The following is a 12,319-nucleotide window of genomic DNA, read 5'->3' as shown; positions in this document are numbered from 1 at the left end:
ACATTTTTAGCTATACATATATTACAAATATTTTTTTTTCATAAAGACACATATGTCATCAGCAGAAGATTGCGGTCGCGTGAGTTATAGTTGCCTGCACTAACTATAACGGGGGAATTTCATTGGTTTTTTATCAGTAAAATTTCCGCTAACTATAACATGTGTGAAACCTATGGTTTTTTCAGTGAATTTGCAAGGTTTTTTAAATGCTAATTCCTAACTATAACGTGTGTGAAACCTATGGTTTTTTCAGTGAATTTGTACGTTTTTTTAAATGCTAAGTTACTTTACGCCATTCGTGGCGTGCGCGCCCACTTAACGCAGTTCGTTCCGTGTACTTCGCGCACCGCGCGCCCACTTTACGCAGTTAGTGCCGTGCACGCACGGTGGGCACGCGGTGCGCTACGCGCACCGCGTGCCCACGTTACGCTAGATGGGCCATGTACGCACGATGCGCTTCGCGCACCGTGCGCACATGGAGGACATATGATGCACTTCGTTTTGAAAGGTAATATTTAAATTTTTCGTATATTTTATAAGCCATGCACAAATGGTGCCCTTCGGGCACCATTTGCACACGGGGCGGAGAGAGTGTGGATAATTTTTTTTTTTATTATTTTTTTTTTAAATATTTTAGTTTATCTAAGGTGTAATAAGCCATGCACAATTGGTGCCCTTCGGGCACCAATTGCACACGGGGTGGAAAGAGTGTGGATAATTATTTTTTTTTTTTTAATTTTTTACCGTACGCGTACGGTAAGCGTAATTGGCGAAATTACCGAAAAAATAAAAATTCCGTTTTTGGCCTTGGGGGATCTTTGGGGACTCCCTCAACATGGCTATGTGTGTGGGAGCTGTCTAAACAGCCCCTTTACATATTTTTGGGCTTTATATTTTAAAAATCACTCTCAGTGCGAGAGAGAAAATGGCGGCCGCCGCTTCCTGGTTTCAGCCGATTCGAATGTTTACTAAGATCTAAGAGCCAATCAGAATCGCGCTCGCGCACGCCACCGTACGCGTACGGTAAGCGTACCGTAAGCGCACCGTAAGCTGGCTCAGATATATATATTGATTTAAAGGCTATTTTCTCAGAATCTACTGAACAGATTTACACCAAACCTACAAAAGGCACTTCCTTGACCTGAGGACTACCTCTCTGCCAAATTTCTAGTAATTCTGTTCAGCCGTTCGGGCTGTAGCCCTGTCTAAAGGTCCTATGGAAAAATGCATGGGAAAAACGCGTTTTGGGACCCCCCTTTTATCTCAGCCCCCGCTTGACGAATCCCCCCGAGACTTTCAGGGTAGGAGCGGAGCGTAGCGCCCCACCTATTTTGAAAAATTCGCGAGGATTCGTCGACCGGCGCCAAAGTTATTCAAAATAGAATGTTGCGGATTTCCTATGGAAACGTGGTCCTAACTATAACTACCTACTGGCGACCGCCAGTAGGTAATATATATATATATATATATATATATATATATATATATATATATATATATATATATATATATATATGTATATATATATTCCATAAGAAAACACACTGCCCTTGCAGCATGAAAACAGGCCACTCCAAACGTGCTCAGCAATTTCTTTATTTGAGGCAAAGGTAGGCATGCAGGCATTACGCGTTTCGACTCGGTTGAATCTTCATCATATGCCACTGTATCCTGGTGGGTTTGTTTGCATTTTGAAAATCGTAACTAACAACATTGAAAAAGGACAATGTCCATTTCTTTCCAATTTTTAAAGAGGCAGTAAGTGCTTTATCTAAAAGTTCGTATTTATGCAGCAAAGGTGAGTACAACATTTCGTTTTTCATCAGTTTGAATCCTTAGAACAACAGTGTTCATTAAATCTATGTTTCCCTTTGTTGCAGCATTAGTTTGTCGTTTTCTATGTGGTAAAAAACCACAAATCCCATAATGCTATGTAACTGCCGCTTTACTTCCTTAATGGCATTCAATGTTGGATTTTGGCAAAACCACCCTTGTTTCACTGTGCACCGCTTGCAAACATTGCTTTACAGGGAAAGTTCTATAAGCGGGCACAGTCACCCAAAAGAAAGTTCAGCTACCACCAAGTTTTTTTACAGTTCATCACTTACCTTTCAGCTGGTAACCTCGAGCGTGCAGTGCATTGGGAAATCCCTTTTGCATACTCTGACTGTTCCAGAGTTCACTCTCCAAGTAGAGATTGTCAGACTTTTGTTTGGATATATATATATGTATATATGTTAGGACTTAGGAAAAAGTCTTCCATGAAACTTTCTTGTTTTGATGAACTTCCTATTATGGAAAAAAACTTTAAGACTAAGGGGTCCATTATGATGTCGGGCAAATCGCCACCGCCCGACCGAAGGTGGCGATCCACCCGACATCTTTCCCTACCCGCTCACCATTTATCCCCCGCCATATTACAATGGCGGGGGTTACAGCGGCGGATGGAAAGACCGTCCGCCGCATTTCCAATTGCCTGCCGGGCAGAACTCAGGTACTATATGGTGGTGGTGTCTGGAAGACACCGCCATCCATATCAGGATGCCTGGCGGAGAAGGTCTTTCCATGGCGGCGATGCCATGTAGGGGGGTACCTATGGTACCCCCTATATTGGCATGCATAAGGTGGCAGGCACCGCGCGGTGCCTGTCACGTTGTGCATGCCAATGCACAACATGCACATTTAACGTTCTGGCGGGTGCTGCTTACAGCACTGCCCGTCACAATGTTAAATGTGCGGGATGTGATCGACAGGGTGGCGGCCCCATCATCATGGCCACAGTGGGACCTCCGCACCTCTGGTGGTCGGTCCCGTTCACCGCCGCCCGCCATCGTAATGGCCCCTTAAATGTTTTTGCATAACCAACTCACAAAAAATTAGCATTGCACATGTTTGACTCTTGTCACCATGAAAATATCATACTTTGGCTTTTGCAGTCCAACACGTCCTTTGAAAGTACTAAAAGGATGTGTATGGAGTATGGACGTTCGGTACAGTAATGATCTCAAGCGGAAAATAGTTATTGAGTATGAGGGGATCATCAAAGTGGTATGCAATACATGCATAATGTATTTTTAAAAGACATGTTTTCCTAGTCTGTATTCCCTCTGACATCTTGTGTATTATTATCTTTTCCAATGTTTCCCTAGCAAGTATTTGCTTTTAATATCAGTTGTGTCAATTGTAATGCAAAGTGATGTTGTCAACTATTGAATACATCTCAGATACACTGAATATGCTTTATCATTTTAAAAAGAGGATGCATTGTTTTCTAAAAATATTTAAGCATACAACATGTGCATTGTACTGTTATTGATTATTAAACGAAACAATCTATAAAAAGTATGAATTACATAGGTGCCCCAGCAATAATAATTTTGGTGTTCATGCATTTGCATTCCACCATATTATTATTAACAACTTTTCCCTTTTAATGACGCTCTATGATTAATTTGACGGTTGGTGGTTAAAGAGGGTCAGAAGGAATCATCAGCATCTGGAGAGTGTAAAGATGTCCGCTAATTGAAATAAATATACAAAATCCGTATAACCAGTAAAGCTATTTCAAGCCTGTGCCAATTATCTGTATATAGAAATAAGAAACACATTAAATGTTTCCCAAAGCTTGGCTAAAATAGATGGAATGTACTGAGTGATTTATGAAAATGTCAATTTGAACTATGAGACAAATGTGATCTCTTAATTAGTGCTAAAAATGTGTTGTTTAGGCATGAATGATATACATCTAGAAATGGGATACAAGTAATTTTGAAATTCATTGATCTGGCAGCAATTCACCATGTTTTACTGATTGCCTGGATTTTCCTCCAATGCTTTTTTGTTAGGATGTGGAAGACTGATAGGGCCGTTAACATTTCAATAGGATATTAGACAAGTAACCAAAAATGATGGCAAACATGTTTTAAAGGATACCTGAGAAGGTCCTTTTAGTAGAACATGAAGTCCAATATTTCTCATTTCTACTTGCTTTCTCCTTGCTCTGTGTTGCCTTCCATGTATTGCTTTGTTCATCCTTAGGAGTCTTTGTCTACAAATACTCTTAAAACAAGGTTTTATATCACATACAACCTGAATGGATAATGCAATGGATGAATTTACTTAGTATAAATAATTTGTCACTTTCCGACCTTTCCTTAATAGATTTTATAATGTTGTGTTGGGAACAACTGTCATTGTCTTGGATTGTCAGAAATTGGTCATATCATGATTCTAGCATGTAAAAATGTTAAACGTATGATGGAGACAAGTCAAATGTACACACTGCAAAACCAACCACACTTTAACTTGAGATAAGAAAGATAACCTTCTAAATGTACCAAATGCAATATATGTTCCTATTTTAAAGCAAATGTAAAGATATCATATTCACTCGTCATACTTCATCAATAAAATCAGATCATCTGAAACATAGCACACTGTTTCAGTCATATGGCCTTTAGTGTAACAAATCAATTTTCCTGAATCAGTCCTCCTCAGTAACAGAATAATAACATTCTTGAAAGCAGTCATTTTAAAATACTGCAAAATTTAAACGTGGGTTAATTATTAATTCTTTACTTTGGTAGTGATCCAAAAAATGGAAAAAAGAAGTTGAATCTAAAATTGACAAAGACTTTGTTTGGAAATCAGGTCACATTCACATTTCAGATAATGACAATTTCACTGGGATACCAGAAAACTACAGTGGATATGAATTCATTCATAATGAATTAATAATACAGGATGCGTTTGTTACTGATAATAAGTCACTCTAGTTAAGGGTGTCTTTTAAGTGGCAGTTTTTTACTGCACAGCTGACCAGATGACCGATTGTCTACCCTAAGCATTACAACATATAGCTAGCCATTGAGTACAATGGTAAGAATTGTTTCCACAGCTTAATTTGGAAAATATAACTACAATGTGCTGGATGGGTTGCTGCATATTGAAAATAACAAATCACTAGGAGAAAGGCAGCAGTTGTTAGACACAGCTTTGTTGATATACAACGTAGACACATTCTATATGCCCTGCATTTGCATGTTGTCTGTATCATTGGCTCCTTATTGAGGCAAACATGTCAAAACATTTGTAGAAGCTGTCATGGCACAGAATGTTAAAAAAATGCTTAACATAATGAAGTGAAATTTAATATTTTGCCACTGTTAGAATAGATACTTATTTCAAACATACGGAAGAATCGTAAAAGAATATTTACACAAATTTTAGGGCAAAACGGTTTATACAAGATATATTTCTAAACCGTGAGAGGATGGGATTCACTGATTAATTAAATATTCACTCTTTCCTGCTATTTGGCATCACAACATTTGAAAAATGTTAGTCTATAACATACCTCTTAATTTGAATTATATTTTCTGTCTGCCTAACTTGTAGCCATGTCTTGAGTGGCAAATTCATATAAATGATATATTGATGAACAGCATGTGGTCATTGTACGAAAGTTATGATTATCAATTGTTATCATGATAGGGAGGTTGCTGTAGAAGGAACAGTAGTCCAACATCAGGCTTTTAGAATTCTATGATAAAGCAAAATGAATATGCATATTAAACCATTGTTGTTTCCTTATTTACTGACTCACTAACCAGCCATCCACCCTTATATTACTGACTCAGTAACCAGCCCTTACCCCAGTCCTTTTTAATTTTAGTGATTTGCTCCTAAATGTCTGTAGGTCTTCCTTAATATATATTCCTGCCACTTAAGAAAGGTTTAGCATAGTAAAAAACATACAGTGTACGAATACAAATGCCTATGTCTTCAATTGATTGTCCAAAAATATTGGAGAAATGTGGATATAATACAGAAAGAATAACAAACCCCAACTTTTAAAACCAAACCAAACCATAGATTAGGAAACAGTTTCTGACTAACAGGATCCCAACCCACAAATTAGCATAGTACAATGAAAATTAGGGACACTGAAGGTTGTTACTGGCATAAAACAAAGTTGAATATAACAACCTATTTTGATCATCGCATAATCTGATCTGAGTAACATCTACTTAAAGATTATGTATTTAAACAGAGAATCATAAGTGTGTGAATTTGACAGCTAGCAACAGAATTTAAAATGTTCACTATTCCTCAGAAAAATCCTAGTTCTCGCAAGGGAGCTTGGATAATAACATTTAAAAAATGTTACATTTTTAGGTCATTTAAGTCTTAATAGTAAAGGTATGATTGCACAACAAGTGGGTTTAGTAACAAGGGTCCACACTCAAAAGCACATCACAAAATCATTTACAAATAGCAGCTTCAATTTCAATTGTTTTATAGGTTTTCTAACTTATTGACTCAATTCATAAAAATACAGAGGAAGTGACAAAGGGACTCTGGGCTCTGTTTACATGGTGTGTGCAATTTAATCACCAACCTCAGGTTGTGGCACATCATTACACAGTTGTATAAAAAGTTCTGTCGCTAATAAACAGCAACATGTTGTGTACAGAAAAATATATTTGAAGTTGTTTCTCAAACATTTGAATTCATAAACAATTTTGTAATATATGTCCAGAGACTCACTTTAACATTTGGAGCACATTTTGACTTTTTGGAATTCTTAAAGTATTGAAAGTGTACTCTGGAAAAGTTGTGATTGTCAAAGCTTAGCAGGAGTGCCTACATGTGTGTACATATATAAAAGCTTAACAGGTGTGCACTCACCCTTAAGTAACTGTATAAGTACAACACCATTTTCACATGCAATTTAATTTTCTTTATGGATAAAACATACTCCTTTGTATAGAAACTAAGGGCCTGATTTAGATTTCATCACAACAGTGATGGATATCCCGTCTGTCGAAATATAAATCCAATAATATCTGATGGAATTTATATTTTGAAAGATGGATATCCGTCACCTTTGTGACATAGTGACCCGTCTGACGAAATCTAAATTAGGGTCCAAGTCTGCCCCAATCCAAACAACTTTTGGAGTGTTCCCTACAAACCTTGACATTGATAAATCTCTAATTGTATCCTGTTTGGAAATACACCTGTCCAATATTTGTAAATGCCAAAAATTAAGCATATGTGGGTGTTCACTTAGTAGAGCATTCCTGGACTAGCAAATCAATTACTCTGCTCAGTGAGAAGGTTTACTTGGATGTACAATGACACCAAATGTTGTGGTTTACTCCATTTTCAATTTGCAAATTCATGTATTGTGAGTGTCAAACATGACATACCTGATCACAAATTCATATTACATGGAAAATTGTGTTTTCATCTTTTTTCTATGAGAATGACATCTTATTAAAAAAAACATGATTCACAATGTGCGATGCATTTTCTAGGGATTGTTGTCTATGGTGCATTGTGTCACACATATGCCAGGGTTAGGTGTGACACTCATGTATTTATAAAGCTGTGTGAATCTCAAAACATTTTTTTCTGAGTAATCATGTTTTAGAGGGGCATAACACAAGTACTCTTAGAAAAAGCTTTGTGAATCATTTCTTCTGAGCTCTTGGTCTAGTAAATGTATAAAATATATTGAATATCAGCATGAAAATATGATGTGTGTGGTATTTGCAACTTTTTTATGCTTTTCACATAAAAACAGTTAAATTAAGCCTAAAATTGCAACTTCAAAGAATACGTGGTGCTCAAAATGTCCGTGTGTTACACGTTTAATTACTGATAAAGAAAAACATTTGATCACAGCATGCTTGACAATACTTGCATATAACTGATTTTATTTGTCCCTTTTGTGTACTTCACACAAAGACAGTGCCTTTGCAGTGTGATAGCACATCCTAAGTACCTTTTATAGTCACCCTTTAAAGGAGGGAGGTGTAACAAGACCATACTTTCAAAATGATGCTTCTGATAGCAGAATCAAAACGTTTAAAACAATATGAAGGCAGATCAACTAAAACTGCAATATTGAGATAGGCAGATATCAACAAAAGGTACTTTCATTCTTCCTCTGAATCAGACGCTCTTGGAAATAGGCAAAGCTTTCTCAGATAAAAAATCACTAACACTTCCTTTTGACATTGAACAAGTTAGTCTAAAACTGGGTTGTTTATTGCATCTGGAAAATATTGGTTGTTCATAGTAAACTATAGATAACAATGTTTATTTTGGGCTTTGATTGCATACAATAAAATTTTGAACAAAATGCATGCTCTGCGTGTCAATATAATTAAGTGCTTCTACGTTTGCCTGGAGGACTTTCACCACCAGAATTTCAACTGCAATATATGCAAATGAGGAACTAGTGATCTTCGCTATGTAAACAAAAACCTGAATTCTGTTGTTAGAAAGAGATCTGACTGGCTGGCAATAGCCAAGTGTTTAAGGAGCACTTATATAACGATCTGTAAATTGACATTTGCAAGGGTTTTGCAAAAAGAATAACCTAGATTGTCTAAGATTCCTTTGAATTATACCTCAATATAAGTGGAGAGCCAATTGTGCAATTTGGGAGGAGACATGAGCAAATTGGGCAAAGAACACACTCTCTGCTATTACACAGCTGGATCTGCAACTTTTAGGTTGAGAGTAGTAAGGTCCACTTTTATCACCTTCATGACATTCTCAGTTTAATACAGAAGGAACGAATAGCAACCTTCTGTGGTGGAATAATTTTGGTCCTCAAAGTGCAGATACTTTTGTTCGGTCAGAAATTCTTCATCTCTAAATAAGTGACTGCAACACTCCACTCACCTAATTCTTGTCCTCTAAACCACATATAGACATTCAATGGCAAACATCAATTACTGCACTGCTCTATATCAGCCACATCCCTACACATGCAACATTTCCAACCACCCACCAAGATTACTCCAATATTAGCATTAATTCTCATCAATGTTCCATCCTTCTCTTCTCTCCATCAGTGATGAACTTATTTCAGATGGTTTAAAAAACATTCACCAATCAAGTACTCCAAGGTCTGATAGTGGTGTCACTGTTACCCAAAAATGCCCTTGCAGCTCTATCCCCACAATCATCCATCAGTATTATTCAAACAGTAACATCAATTCTGATCAGTGCCCAACCTTTTCCTTTTATAAACTACACGCAGATGCCTAAGATATCACACACCAGCCTGGTTGCAAATGTCTGACAATAGTATCACTATCAATTAACAAATCCCCCTGCATCTAATGCCTCCAACTCTGCCATAAATCCTTCAGAATGTCAATCATCTTACAAACCCTCACACCTATCCAGACCATCTCCTTGCAACTGAAGAGTATTTTTATAGAACAAACATATAAAGGATACTTTTTTAGCACAGATATCTAATCTCAATCAACTACATGAAACAAACATACCTCTGGACAGTAACCTCCTAGAAGATCAAACAGTTATGCTAATGGAAATCACAAGGACTTGTGATCCAAGCTCTGCCTTGCCTGACTTGTCAAAATATTTAATCCCTGACAGCACATTAGACCACCACTATACCATCTCATCAATAAAGAAAACAACACCAACAGATGTAAATTTCAGCAAGCTCCCACTATCTTGCACTCTTCAACAAACACATACACCCTATAACACTTTAATATCATGCTCTCAACACCACTCAACAATCGCCAATCATTGGCATCATTTCATAGCCCAATTGTACAATAATCTAAAACAAAGAACTGAAAGCCATACATGAGGTAGGTCAAATAAAAGTTACTTAATTCTTCACATCTCCTAAGCACTGTGTAATTGCTGACTTTTGAGCTCTGACCCCTGAAGACGAACCCTCTTATTTAAAGTATAGCAGGTTACCTCTACATTGTTTTTTCTATATTGCTCATCTAAACGATACAACATATTGCGTTTTAATCATTGAACTCTTCAAAACTAACTATTTCTGTTACAATGCTGTTAGCAAATGTATGTTAGTGTGAGTGTCTAACAGAAAGTTACATGTGAAAGGCATTGATCACCTTTCCTTTACTTTGAACTAACACAATTCACATGCACTCGTTCTAAGATGTCTCCAATCTGGTATGTTGCTGTTCGACCTGTCATCCTTAGTGTGGTCTTCCCACAATTGTTTGCCTGCTTACCTCCACTTTTTGCTGTATCTTATTGTTGGCCTTAGGAATCTGAGCATGTTCCACTTCTTACCAGTGCTAAAGTACATGTACTGCTCCCAAAAAGATGGTGGCATTGGTATATACCTGATTGGCATATTTAGCTTACCTTTAAGTCCCTTGTAAAGTGGTATATAGGGGTGGGCGGAATTTGCGAAATTCACTTTCGCAAATTATCGCGAAAATGTTAAAAATCTCCGCAAACACGCGGAAATATCGCGAGGATGCGGAAGTTTTTTTTCCCACCCGTTCACGGTATTTTCTGCGTGGTCGCGGCTCGCCAACTTACCCATGCGGTTGCTCGCGGGCGCGGCCATCTTGTTTTCACTTGTCTCGCGGTGCAAGATCGTGAGAAGAAAGACGTGATCGCGCGACGCATATCGTTACTGCGAGACAGCGCAAATGGCTACCAACAATCCAACATCCCGTGGAGAACGCGACCGGATCGGGAAACTTGTCGGCGAACGCGGGGATTCAGGTAAGGCGATCGCGCACACGCGAGAATTTATTATTTTACAGCGCGAGCAAGAAACAAATTATCGCTAAGCTGCGGAATGCGGAAATTTTGACATTTTCGCGCTTTCCGCGGAATGTGAAAATGCCAAATTATCGCAATTTCCGCGAACGGAACAGAATTTTGGCCCAGGCCTAGTGGTATACCATATACCCAGTATCAGGCCTGCCATTGCAAGGCCTGTGTGTGCAGTTTACTGCCACTTTGACTTGCCATATAAAACCACTTGTGAAGCCATATGCTCCCCTTTTATTACACATAGGTCACCCCTAAGGTAGGCTCTAGGTAGCCCTATGGGCAAGGTGCTGTGTAACTAAAAGGTAGGGCATGTACTTTTAATATTTACTTTTTATGGTAGTGACAAACAGCTACATTAGTCTTTACTACTGTGAGGTCCACTCCTCTCATAGGCTAGCATTGGGAATTCCTAAAAAAAACATTTAATCTGTAATTACTGATTAGGAAGCAGTAGCTAAATCATGTTTCTTATCTTTGGAATGGTAATATTAAACCTCTTTAGTAGTAAAGTTGGATTTGGCATTACTATTTTAGAAATGCCTCTTTTGAATAGTAGACATTTCTCTGCTCTAAACATTGCTCTGTGTGCCTGCAGACTGTCTCCAATATACATCTGGGCTGGGTGTCAGCTACGCTTTGTACATTCCCTCTAGACAGCCAAAAACAAAGGAAGGTGAGGCTGATCTGAATTCTGGTAAGTTTTCATGGACAAGGAGGAATGGGAGAGGCTGACACTTGAGCTTCAATAGGTAGTGTCCAGTAAACAAGCAAAACACATATAAACTCCCCCACACAGTTCTTCTTGATCCAATCTTTTCTAATCTTTCTAATATGATTGTTGCACTTCCTGTCCAGCTTTGCTGGACTGACCCTTTTGCAGTTCCTTTTTCTATTAAGCTCCTTGACACATCCTTCGACAGACCTACTGCTCAGCTGAAAATCCGGAATTAGTCCAAACTAAGGGGTCGATTCCAATCCTGGAAAAAGACTGTACGAATTCGTTGTACGGAGCGTTTTCTCCGTACGACTCGTACCCGGTAAACTTTCCGTACAACCTAGGAAGTACGATTCGTACAGACAGCCTATTTCCGTACGTTCCGTACAAAAGACTGTACGGGTAACAAAAACCTACGATTCTGATCCGGAACAGCCTGTATGCGACATCCATACGTATTTAAGGAGAGTTTTCCAGCCCAGCAAGTACGATTCGTCCCTACGTCACTCCGTACGGCTCTTTTTTTACGGGAGCCAAAAACAGCCGTAAAAGCTGAGTCCCCAGGGGTACGAGTCGTACAGGCATACACCCCTGTGCGTTGTGTATGTACGGTGCGTATCCCCAGTGCGAATGTACTGTGCATACCCCCAGTGCGAATGTACGGGCGTACCCCCAGTGCGAATGTACAGTGCGTACCCCCAGTGCGAATGTACGGTGCGTACATACGCGATGTTGGGATACGCACCGTACATACGCACTGGGGGTACGCACCGTACATTTGCACTGGGGGTACGCACCGTACATACGCAATGTTGTTGTAAGGTACGTACATATGGATGGGGGGCCTGTACGACTCATACCCCTGTACGACTCGCACCCCGGGAGCAACTTTTCCTGGGATACGAGTCGTACATTCTTCGCTTCGTAGCGGGTAAAGTCATTCCCCGTGTACGGGACTTTTTTCGTACGAATCGGAAATCGGAAAGCCGGTCCGGA

The sequence above is a fragment of the Triturus cristatus genome, chromosome 5_2 (genome assembly GCF_964204655.1).
Source record: "Triturus cristatus chromosome 5_2, aTriCri1.1, whole genome shotgun sequence".
In the NCBI taxonomy this organism is placed as follows: Eukaryota; Metazoa; Chordata; class Amphibia; order Caudata; family Salamandridae; genus Triturus; species Triturus cristatus.
Note: the sequence above shows the minus strand (reverse complement) of the source record.